The following is a 12,761-nucleotide window of genomic DNA, read 5'->3' as shown; positions in this document are numbered from 1 at the left end:
GCAGAGCTGGCACTTGAATAAATCTTCATAACCCCATCCAAATTCTTTTTACTAATATTACCAATTTAATGTCTAGAAATTTATATTTAATGCCTCTCTTAATTTCAAAAAAAATTTTTAATAAGCTGTTTAGAGTATTAGCATCATGTGCTCATATACACCAGACATGCTGTAAACTATTACTCTTTTAATGTGTTATCATAACCCATTTGTTCTGACTGCAGTACTTCTTCTTCTTTTTTTTCCTTTTGGCCATATCTGGCCAGGGATGGAATCCAACTGCAGGTTCGACCTATGCCACAGCTGCAGCAACACCAGATACTTAACTCACTGTCTCAGTGGGAACTCCTATAGTACCTCTCTTACCCGTAAGAAAAAGTGAGACTCACAAAAAACACAAGCTAATTAGTTTATAAAGTGCTTCAAACTACTCTTAGATAATGATACTAAATCATTATTATTTAACAAACCAAATAATAGTTATTTAGTATTTTAATCTAACACTAATAGAAGTCTTCTTAAAGTAACCACTAAACAAACTGTTGGAAAAAATACCAAAATGCTTTGTAAATAATCTGTTACACCAGGCAAAGTAAAAATGTGGGCAAAATGGCTACATTCTACATATAGATAGACAGATTCCAAGTATATACTATTCTGGAAAAGGCAAAACTATGGAGACAGTAGAAAGATCTATGGTTGCCAGGGGTTAGGGAAGAGGAATAAACGGGTGGAACACAGTGGATTTCTAGGACAGAGAAACTACTCTAAATGACACTCTAATGGTGAATCAAGCACGACATCATACATTTGTCCAAACCCACAGAATGTACAACACCAAGAGTGAACCCTAACGTAAACTATGAACATTAGGTAAAAATGATGTGTCAATGCAGGCCTATCAATAACTGTACATTCTGGAAAGTGATGTGGATAATGGGAGAAATTCTGCATGTGTAGGGATAGGGGGTATATGAGAAATCTCTGTCCCTTCCACTCAATGTTTCTGTAAACCTAAAACCCCTCTAAAAAATAAAGTCTATGTTAAAAATGTAAGGTAAATTATCTGCGGCAACTCTACAGTCTTTTCAATTGCTGCTTTATCCATCTACTTTTACCCATTTAGCAAAAGCACCCTTGGCCATCAACCCTAACCTTGGCAGACACTTTGCTTTGCATGCACACTGCTCCTCCCAGCACCTGCTCTGCCCCTTGTAGCCTGCTCACCCTCTAACATGATACTGGTAGACTGAGTCCAAAGACAAGGAGAAAATTAGGCACAGAAAACAGATGGAGAAGGCAGGAAGGGGCTAAGAAGATAAAGAATTCCTAAAGAGGGGAATCTATACGAAAATACTCGAGAGAACACAGAAAGGAGAAAACAATCCTGAGATGCTCTGAACTTACCGGTCTACATAATGCAAAAAACAAATGAAATGAAATGACCCTAAAATACAAAACACGGTATTACAAGCATTTCCCATCTTTAAAAAAATGTCTCTGCTGAACATGATTCCAAAACTAGACCCTGATGATGTGTTTACAGTGTGTCCTCCAGCCACGAGCAAGATGATTTCTCAAAAATTGACCATAAATGCTATAAACATTTTTCAACAGAAAGACATGTAAAAGTGTGTGTGTCAAAGTGCCATTACAAAGACCTAGCTCTCAGAATACACTTTTGGATAAAATTGATTTATTATAGGAAAGAAAGATGGACACTTTTATCTTCTGGGTATTCTTAATCTCAGACATCAGAAACATGCTAGGAGTTACCAACGTGAGCAAGAGTTCAATGAGATTTTGCAAGAGTCATGCAGAAAGACTGTGGGGTATGTGTGCATGTTTTTTTGCTGGTTCGCTCTGTTCATGAATCAGGAGGCCGGGCTCAGCACTGGCAGACCCAAATACCTAAGTCGTTTGGGAGAGGCTGAGGACTCCAGGGGCAAATCAGAGACCCATAAGACAGGCTTACAAATGGTTCTGGGCAGGAGTCATGATCACCACCACCACCTAAGGAAGGAAAAAAAAAAAAAAAAAAAAAAACAACCCTTCTGTATCTGATGTTTCAGGGGAGGCATAGAAGCTGGAGTTGCACCAGCAATCCAACTCAGTTCAGTAAATACCCATGAAGCACGAACAAAGTACCAAGCACTGGGGTAATGGTGCTGGGTGACACCAGAGAGAGCTTAGTCTCTTGTATCTCACTCTGAGGAACAGAGTCAGGACAGCCCCTTGGAAAGCTGCTTGCCAACACCAACTTGCCGGCCGCGTGATGAGGTCACTGTGAAGGGACCCTTTTAGCCCCAGGCATGCCCTCGACTAGCTGTACCTCCACCTGGCATCTGATGACAGTCTCACTCGGTTGAACCTCTGAGCCAGAACCATGTGAACTGCAGACCCACAGTAACGATGAGATAATAAAGGATTACAGCTGTTTTCAGCCACTATGTTTTTGCTGTGTTTTACAAAGCAACAGAGAACACAGCCCTGTTTTACACACAGGCTTCAAAGAGGCAAATTTACCTACTGTCATAAAGGAGTGAGCACTTAAACCACCTCTGGAATCCTGGCTCTAGCTTTAGATTCAGTTTTTGCATCATTAAACACCACTTCTCGAGTAAAACAAGTTATAATATCAGAAGAATGATCATTCCTCTACGACAACATGCCAGCACTAATACACCAGGCTTTCCACAGTACAAAGATGAGCACATATTCCTGCTCACTTAACAGACACGATGGGACCTACAATATAATTGAATTTGTGACTCTCCATGGTACTTGTTGGGGTTTTTACTCTCTTCTGGAAAATTTGTTTTCTTTTTTTCTTTTCTTTTTTTTTTTTTTTTTTTTTTTTTTGGTCTTTTTAGGGCCACACCCCAAAGCATATGGAAGTTCCCAGGCTAGGGGTCGAATCAGAGCTGCGGCTTCCGGCCTACACCGCAACCACAGCCACACGGGATCCAAGCTGCGTCTGCGACCTACACCACAGCTCATGGCAACACCAGACCCTTAATCCACTGAGCAAGGCCAGGGATCGAACCCAGGTCCACATAGATATTGGTCGGGTTCTTTAACCACTGAGCCATGACAGGAACTCCTGGAAGATTTGTTTTCTTAATATACAGATTTTAAGAACAAAAACCTATCATATTGATAGGATTTTAATACTAAATAATTACATTATTGACATTGCGCATATTTGTATGCTTTACAAACTTAATCACAATAAACATGAGTATAATTTTAAACAAAATTAATGTTTTTAGCGCAACTGCTCATTGTTTCTTGAAGGATTTGCCTTTTTGCTTTAAGTCTTCAACTTTCCACATTACACAAGTATAGTGAAATGTATCATCAAAATGCTCATGACAGTGAAATCTTGAATCCCAATCCACAGAGTGGTTACTATCCTGGAGGATGAGGTGCCTGGCTCTTGGCCTACCAGCTCCTGGAGAAGGTCAACAGAACATTTCACCATTACAACCACCTCTGCAGGAAAGGCTCCCTCACACAATCACCCCCTCTGACCGTCTCACAAGACAGGTAGGACAGGTTTCTGATCATCCCCATTCTCCAAAGCATGATGGGGCTAAGGAGAGCCTAAGTAACTCAACCAGGGACACCCAGTTATTAAAAGGAATTGCAAGAAATCGACGTATAATTTTTTAGCTCCAAATCCCATACTTTTCTTCTGTCCATGTTTTAGCCAGTAGTTCTCTACCTGAATGCCTATAGGGCAATTTGACAATTACCAGTACCTGGGTATCAGCCTCCAGAAATTCTGATTTAATTGCTTTGATCTGTTTTAGCCATCTATTATATTATAAACCAGTGGTTTGTTTATTTATTTATTTATTTTTTGTCTTTTTTTTTTGCTATTTCTTGGGCCGCTCCCACGGCAGATGGATGTTCCCAGGCTAGGGGTTGAATCGGAGCTGTAGCCACCAGCCTACGCCAGAGCCACAGCAACGCTGAATCCGAGCCGCATCTGCAACCTACACCACAGCTCACAGCAACGCCGGATCGTTAACCCACTGAGCAAGGGCAGGGACCGAACCCGCAACCTCATGGTTCCTAGTCGAATTCGTTAACCACTGCGCCACGACGGGAACTCCCTATTTATTTCTTTATTTAGGTCCTTTTCACGCTGCATCCGTGGCATACGGAGGTTCCAAGCTAAGGGTCAAATCAGAGCTGTAGCTGCCAACTTAGCCACAAGCACAGCAATGCGGGATCAGAGGTGCACCAGTGACCTACACCACAGCTCACAGACACACCAGGTCCTTAACCCACTGAGCGAGGCCAGGGATCGAACCCGAGTTCTCGCAGATGCCAGTCAGATTTGTTAACCGCTGAGCCGCAATGGGAACTCCCAAACCAGCGGTTTATAAATTCACAAAAAGTGTATGCCATAGAGGGAGAAATTGTGCATATCTTTATACATAAGTTAAAACATCCTTATCCCCGAAGACAAAGATACCTTGCGATAAATGAAGCAGAACAAGAAGGAGGAAGAGATGGGAAACTTAAACCCATTTTGCTGCTATCGTGGGACCACCAAGGAAAATTTTATTCCCCTGATTGCCTGCTCCCACTCCCTGAACCTCTCCACCCCCCGTCTGAACTCTGCGACGAGCTTTAACTCAAGCATCGCCTCCTCTGTAAAGGCTTCCAGATCACAGAAGGTAAAGAAGCCCATTTTTTTTTTTTTTGCATCCATCTTACACTGAACTCTACCTCTAAACAGCACGTATTGCACAAAGCATTTACTTCCACATCCATTTCTCTTACTGGCCTGAGGGCTCTTTAATGGTAGGGTCCCTATCTTATTCATTCTTGCCATCTTCTATATCCAGGGCCTTGAAGATAGCAGATATGAAAACAGTGTTTGCTGAACTGTATGATTTTTGTATGTCTTATCTTTATGTTTGGTATGGTTATTTCCCTCGTGGCCTCCTAGTAGACATTCTCTTGAAATTTTTCCACTTTTAATAAAAGAAAGGAGATTTTCCCCCCACAGCTGGATTAGGTTAGAGAATAATGTATGCAAAAGGCTGGATGTGGTGAGAGCAAGACAGCAGGGGCCCCTAAGCCAGGGAAGAGGAGCATGAACAAGATAAAATGAGACTCAAAGGTAAGATCAGCTGTGGAGTTTTAGTTTAGCACCTGGCCCCCCACTCCAACCAGTGACTTCTAAGAGGCACTTTCAATCTTCATCACACTTAATGACTGACTCCCAACTTTAAAGTTTAACTGGGTTCTGCTTTGTGAAACTCTGCCACGGGCTTGAAAAGTTTTGTTTTCTCTCTTCTCCCAGTCTCTCTGGCCACTCTCTTTCAGTATCTTTACATCTTTCTTTTGCTTGGTTTGTCCCTAAAATTTCAGTCTGCTCTAAGACTTACTTTCCATGCTTTTCTCTTTCTCTGCAGTTCCCCTGAGCACTTCTCTTTTTACCTATGCCTTCAACGCTCCATATGACAAGCACTCAAAAATCTTTATCTCCAGCCTCCACAGCTCTTGCGATGCTCCAGGATCTTTATATCCAGTTGCCGCCTAGATGCCTTCAACCCACCACAAGCTCGTTAAACGCAATGCGTGCAAACCTTCCCCCTCGCAACTGCCTCCTCTTCTCTTTTCCCTCTCACTACCCAGAAACCTGGTAGTCATTGCAGTGGCCTCACGCTCCCCTTCCTTTTACAAACAGTCACCAAAAACCAGCCACTTCTCCCTCCTCCTAAGTATTTTCCCAAACATTCTCACTTCTGAGCATCCCCACTACTTGCATCTGTCTGTGCTCTCAGCCTCCTTTGATCCACAGGAACTGCACAGCCTGCTCTGGCCCCAGTCTCGGCAGATCCCCGCACCCCCACCCCCTCCATCCCAATCTACCAGCACAGTGATCTGTCATGTCACTCACAATTCTTCCGTGGCTCACGACAACTTACGGGACAGGAAACACACCCTAAATTAGCTTTCCACTTTCATCTCCTTTCACTCTCAACTTTGCCCTTCACACTCTAGTATAATGACCTACAGAAGCTCCCAGAATACACTACACTCTCCTAATACCAAACTACTCCCACTATTAGCTCCACCTGGAAATTCTCTGCACTGCTTATCATCCGGGCCACTCCTACTCAGCTTTCAAGACTCAGCTCAAACATGAGGTGTAGGCTGCAGACGCGGCTCGGATCCCACGTTGCTGTGGCTATGGTGTAGGTCGGCGGCGACAGCTCCTATTCAATCCCTAGCCTGGGAACCTCCATGTGCCGTGGGAGCACCCCAAGAAATGGAAAAAAAAAAAAAAAAAGGCTCAGCTCAAACACAACCACCGCTAAAGCCTTTGCCTGGCATTTCCATCAGGGATCAAGAGCTTCTGCCTAGGCTTCCTTTGCATTGTGTACATGTCTCCATTACAGCAAACAGCACACAATATTAGAACTGTTGATCAAGATGTTGCCCTTCTGGACCATAAGCTCCTTGGTCAGGGAAAATGACTTTTCATCTTTACATCCTCAGCACTAATTCAATGCACATAGCATATAGGAAAAAAAGGAATTAATGAAAGAACTATAGGCTAACAAAAGGACAAGATCAACTGCACTTGAAGTACAGAAAAAAGAATTCTAGATCTTAAGGAAGTACAGATATCTATTACTAAGTCCCACACATTAAAAAAATATAAATAGGAGTTCCCGTCATGGCTCAGTGGTTAACAAATCTGACTAGGAACCATGAGGTTGCAGGTTCGATCCCTGGCCTCGCTCAATGGGTTGAGGCTCCAGCATTGCCGCAAACTGTGGTGTTGTGGTGTAGGTCACAGACACAGCTCGGATCCCGCATTGCTGTGGCTCTGGTGTAGGCCATGGCTACAGCTCTGATTAGACCCCTAGCCTGGGAACCTCCATATGCCACGGGAGAGGCCCTAGAAAAGGCAAAGAGACAAAAAAAAAAATAAAATAAAAAAATAAAAATATATAAATATACAGTCATTCAGGTAGTATGAAGGTGATAAAGTTGTCATCGGATTAAGCAGGCAACTAGGAGCTAAGAGTCTCCAATGGAGCAGCCGACCAAAGATTAACAGGTCAGAACTAAAGGTGGTTTTTTCCTCTGGTTCAAGTAATTCATCAACCCAAGTCCATGGACTGAGCAAAAGACCGGCACCTTCCTCTCTCAGTTCACCGTGCCTCTCCTTTGTCATTATTCTCTTACCCTTCCCCCGTCCCACCACAAACCCCAGCTTCCAGGGGTAACGCCCTTCAGTTGAAGCCACAAGTCTGGGGTGTAATAGAGAGGAGGAGTCCGTCCTTGTGGCCAGGACCTAGAGGAAGGAAAATGAAACTGCTCTTTACTGAGGATCTATTCTGTACCAGATACTGCACTACTCTAAGAACACTCACCTGGAGAAAACCATAATTCGAAAAGATACATGCATCCCCATGTTCACTGCAGAACTATTTACAGTAGCCAAGACATGGAAGTAAGCTAAATGTCCATCAACAGAGGAATGGATAAAGAAAATGTGGTACATATATACAATGGAATATTATTCAGCCATAAAAAGAACGAAATACCATTTGCAGCAACATGGATGGACCTACAGATCATCATACTGTGTGAAGTCAGACAGAGAAAGGCAAACATCATATGATATCACTTATATGTGGGATCTAATAAAAAAAAGATACAAAAGAATTTATGAAACACAAACATAGATTTCAAAAACAGTCTTATGGTGACCATAGGTGAAACCGTTGGTGGGAGGAAAGAATTGAGAGGGTGACAATAACATACACGCACTATTGTATAAAAGAGATGCTCAATGAAGACCTACTGTACAGCACAGGAAAATCTACTCAATAGTTTGGAATAATCTATATGGGAAAAGCATGGATTATACATACGTATGACTGATTCACTTTGCTGTACATTTGAAACGAATACAATATTGTAAGTCAACTATACACCAATAAAACTAAATTTAAACAAATGAAAAAAAAAAACTCACTAAATCTCACAGTAATCCCATTTTACAGATGAGGAATATGTGTCCAAGGTCACACAACGAGGCAATGACAGCACCAGCCCAAGAAGCCAGGAATGACCACCTCCAGACGGAGGGGGAATGTGGTCCAGCCATTCTAGGTTGGAACCCAGAAAACGCTAGTCCCCAAAACACCATCATGAGTGCTGGTTAGAGTCTACAGTACTGCTGATATATAACGGCACACAATGAGTGAACAAAGCTCTGGGATCCTGGCCTGGAAATCTAAATGCACTTTGTTGTTTTTTTCTCTGTAAGTCCATTGTTCAAACATGACAAACAAAAGTGGTCTTGAAAATTTATTTAGAGCATACAAGAGGTTAAGTGAGACTTCTCCTTAAGAATATTTTTCTTCCACAAAAAATCACCAAGGCTAGAGACAATTTCGCCTTGTTTACTTGTACGAACATTGACACTAGGAGACACCTGTGGGAAATGTGCTTCTCTGACCAGGTGCTCATTTGCAGGGTGCTGTCATTTGAATAAAACATCATACTAAACCCTACAGATCAGGGTGTGTGACAGAAATGCCACAACGACAGCAGTACAGCCGATATGCCTATAATCTATAGACAAAACGTAGTCCTTAGCAAAGTGAAATCAGATGTCTGGGGTGAAATGAGACGTCTGTGGACTTGTCTTCTTGGCTTCCAGAGCAGTATTAGCTACACTAAATACACAGCTTAGCTGTATATTAAACCCACAACTTGGCCAAATCATGACAGTTTGGACACAAAGCATCGGCCTTGTTACGGTAATTCTTATAAACCAAAGGCATTTCTGAAATAGAAATTCTAACTTTAAGCACTCAGCTAAATGTGGTAGTGTTTCTCTCTCACTTTGGGAACAGTGTCAGAGTTTTTTCAGCAACATCATAGAAACCCTGCCCCTTCATCTTTCAAGCTGACATTCTCCCCAAAGGGTTGTGAAGTGATCTGATAGGGGAACTTGGGTGTCAGTCCCTGTCCCAGAAATTCTAGCATCAGATAGAACAGGTGAAAATGCAAATACCCAGGAGGCTTAACACCTTTAGGAAATTAAGCACTAGATTGCTTCCCACAATCACAAGGAAGATCAAGAGAAAGCAGGAGACCAGATAGAGAAACAGAGAGGGAATTCAATTTTAGTTTCTGTGCACCAGGCACTGCCTTCTGCACATTTTTTAATATACTCATTGTTCTGTTTTGATAGATAAGAAGTTAAGGAGCAGGAATTCCTGTCATGGCTCAGCAGAAACAAATCTGACTAGCATCCATGAGGACACAGGTTCGATCCCTGGCCTTGCTCAGTGGATTAAGGATCTGGTGTTGCCATGAGCTGTGGTGTAAGTCGCAGATGTGGCTCGGATCTGGTGTTGCTGTGGCTGTGGTTTAGGCCGGGACCAAACCCTCAACCTCATGGTTCCTAGTCGGATTGTTCCCACTGCGCCACGACGGGAACTCCAACATTGTGCTTTCTAATCTTAGGTCGTTTTGGTGGAACATTTCAAAAAATTATCTTCATCTAATTACTATGCTGGTTCAATACACTTATTACACAGGAAAATGACCATAATACTTTTACTACAGGGCACAAATCACCTTGGTCAGTCATCCTTGCAAGTTTTTATCTGAAAATATCAGAAAGGCAAGAAAATAACACTGTTCTCCCTCATCACTACAACCACTACAGGAGGACAGGGAAGGTCTTGTTCATTAACACCTAGCGATTCAGAAAATCCAAAGAAAACTGATAAAGGGCCTGCCCCTCAACAGCCATCTCCAACAGTCTCCTCACTCTACCATCCTACTTGCATCAAAAGTGCTCAGCACTTTGGTTAAAAAAGAAAATAAAAAATTTTAAAAAGACAAATATCTAGTGTGTCCATAAATGAAGCTACCACCAAAAAACAACTATTTTCTGCACTTTGATTAAAAAAGAAAATAAAAAATTTAAAAAAGACAAATATCTAGTGTGTCCATAAATGAACCTACCACCAAAAAACAACTTCCCTTTTTTCTTTTTTTTCAGAAAATAAAGTATGTGGTCATCTGCACAAACAAATGAGAAGGCAGGTTCAGGACACATGCATCCAATGTCAAGATGCCATGGAGGGCAAGTCTAGTTTTCCTGTGTAAGTACCCAAGAATGTGCTTTACAACATTCTCACTTGTGGCTAACCTGAATTTTAACTAACTTTAAACATTTTTTTATATGAGAGAGGATGCATAAGGTGTTCCCAAACTTCTGAAAGTGGCTGTGTTTCATGTCAGGAAGGAGTGATGGATTGGAGAAGTGATGGAAATGTCCCAGAGGAGAACCATTAAAAGAGCCCGCACTGAAAATCCCAGCAAACCTTCAAAGAATTCACTATGCTATTTGGCAGCTTTTCAGAAGTGAACAGAATGCTGGTGAGGGGTGGGTATCAAGTGAAAGTCAAGAGAAAAAGGCCTAGTCTGTCATTTCTCCCTCACAAAATACCTTCCTCTGTAAGCTTGGGAGAAGATCCCAAAAGAACTTCAACAGTTGTGATGGCACTATTAACTTTATACTTTGGAATCCTAAAGGGTTTTTTTCTTTTCTTTTTCTTTTTTCCACCACGCCCATGGCATGGAACTTCCATATGTTCCAGGGCTAGGGGTCCACTCTGGAGCTGCAGCTTCAGGCCTACACCCCAGCCACTAGGATTTTTACAGGAGTCCCCTTCCCAAATATGAAAGATCTTTGAGGGAGTTCCCTTGTGGGGCAATGGGTTAAGGATCTGGCATTATCACTGCAGCGGTTCAGGTCACTGCTATGGCACAGGTCTGACCCCAGGCCCCGAAATTTCCACATGCCCAGAGAGCAGGCAGAAAGAATGAAAGAACGACAGATCTTTGGGAGGGAAGAGAGGGAGCCAAGACTCCTAAACACTACAGTCTCAGAGACTGGTGGAGGTTAGCTCAGACATAGGGGCCTGAGACAAACAACATTCCAGAAAAGGGAAGGGTAATGAGAGTTTTCTGCCAGGTCAAGTGGCTAAAAGGGATCTATACCAGCTGTCAAACTCCCAGCCAACTCCAGGGCTCTGGAAACCCGAAACAACTCTTGGGCTTGGAGCCTGTGACCCGTGAAGGTGGGCTAAAGTTTCCCAATAACATGATAAAACTTGCTCCCAAGATCCCCCTAGGGCAGTTCTGGACCTCGTCCTCCTCTCCCTAGCGCTCTCAGAATTAAGTGCTAGCTTCTTCCACCCTTGACCATTCTTTACTTACCCTTTCTCCCGTTCTTCCTCGGTGAGAAGGGGTAAGTGGTTATTTTGTGCCCTCGCCCAATTTGGCCAAAACCCTAAAAAGTAAAAATGACAGAGACAAACACGTGTTTTAAAACCCTGACATTCAGGAACTCCCACCACCTGCCCAACACTTCCAGGCAGAAGGCAGCGCGTATCCACAGCGCTCCCTCTAGGCCAGGACTTGGGCCAGAGTTGTCCCCTTTGCTGGGGACAGAGAGCGCGATCTAAGGGCGCCTCGGCTCTGGGCTCCACGTTGCCTTCTCTAGGCTCCCGCTGCCGACCCGAGTTAGCGGGAGGAGGGGGCAGAGTCGGCCGCAGCGCCCGACCTCAGAGAAACACGCGCACGCACTCATGCTCGCGAACACCGCAGGACCTGCGGCCAAGCAGCCCTCCGCCTCCCAGCAACGCCCGCCCCCTCTGGGACCAGCTCCCGGGGAAGGGTCCCAAGCTCTAGGGACCACCAGGTGTCAGCCGGGGTGGCGCGCCGGCCCACCCCCGCCAACCTCAGAGCCTCCCACCCGTCCTGGAGCCCCCCACCCTCCGCACCCGCTGCGCAGCTCAGCCCAAGGGAAGTCCCCGCGCAGGCCCCGCCCTCCGCCGGCGGCAAGCTCCGCCCCCGCCCCCTGTGCGCGGGAGCCGGGCGAAGCTCCGCCCAGGGCGGTTAAGCGGCCTTCCCGGGCGCCTGCGCGGGTTAAGCCCAAAACCCGGCGTGGATCGACAACGGATCAAAATAACACTAACAGCAAGTCACTATTGAGCACTTGCTCCAAGCTCTGCACCATACTGAGGGCAGAAAGAGAAACAAGAGTTGAAAAACCTGTGAAACTGTGTCTTTACCCCCTCCCTTGTCTTACAGATGGGGAAACTGAGACCCCAGCAGTTGCTTTGGGTGCAAGGCCACAGTGGCAAACTGCCATATTAGGCTCTCCCTGTCGACTCCTCCTTACTGCGTTTTTTCTGCTGAAGTGGGCACAGGAAAACTATTGTTTTGCTGCTTCTAGATACGCCAAAGGGAGTAATCCAGAACAGGTGGTTTACTTTGGAGAAACTGGAATTTCATATCAAAGCTTTTGCCTTCAAACGGCACAAACTCTAAGCTGGGTTATTTCAACCTTCAAAGAAAGTGTAACCTAGAGCTACTTTTTTATACCCCTCTCCAAAATACGTCCCTGAGTATGTCTGTTTTTATTGTCCTTCTGGTTACTAACAAACTACTCTGCATTTTCAAATCATTTAACACAAATGTAAGTACCAGATGCTCTGGTATTTTGGTTTAAAAATAATTCTAAAGGTTTCAAAACAAACTCAGAGACTTAAATGGACATGAAGAGAGTAAAATTGCTCACCTGTGAAGGGGTTATGTACCAGTTTTTGTAGTTTTTCTTATTTGTCACTGAAGGAATTACTGTAAGGTAAGTTCTTATTTGCTAATGCTTAGGATTTAATTCCAAGGGC

The 12,761-nt window shown here is 43.8% G+C and overlaps 1 protein-coding gene across 4 annotated transcripts in view; it reads right to left on the bottom strand.

Annotated features, from left to right (window-relative positions):
- IMMP2L (inner mitochondrial membrane peptidase subunit 2) overlaps positions 1–11,882 on the bottom strand; it is a 989,629-nt gene extending 977,747 nt beyond the window's left edge. For all 4 annotated transcript variants that reach the window (XR_014834216.1, XR_014834217.1, XM_021079086.2 and 1 more), the window contains exons 1-2: positions 11,853–11,882; positions 11,287–11,359 (exon numbers count right to left, since the gene is read on the bottom strand). The gene's annotated coding sequence lies outside the window, so the exon portion shown is untranslated. The remainder of the gene's footprint in view (positions 1–11,286; positions 11,360–11,852) is intronic.
- Positions 11,883–12,761: the final 879 nt, after the last annotated feature.

Source organism: Sus scrofa, chromosome 18 (genome assembly GCF_054392235.1).
Source record: "Sus scrofa isolate SSC_HxYL_T2T_F1_AM1 chromosome 18, Sscrofa_HxYL_maternal_Yorkshire_Landrace_v2.0, whole genome shotgun sequence".
Lineage (NCBI taxonomy): Eukaryota > Metazoa > Chordata > Mammalia > Artiodactyla > Suidae > Sus > Sus scrofa.
The sequence above is the reverse complement of the archived record's forward strand: the minus strand, read 5'-3'. Positions and strand labels throughout refer to the sequence as shown.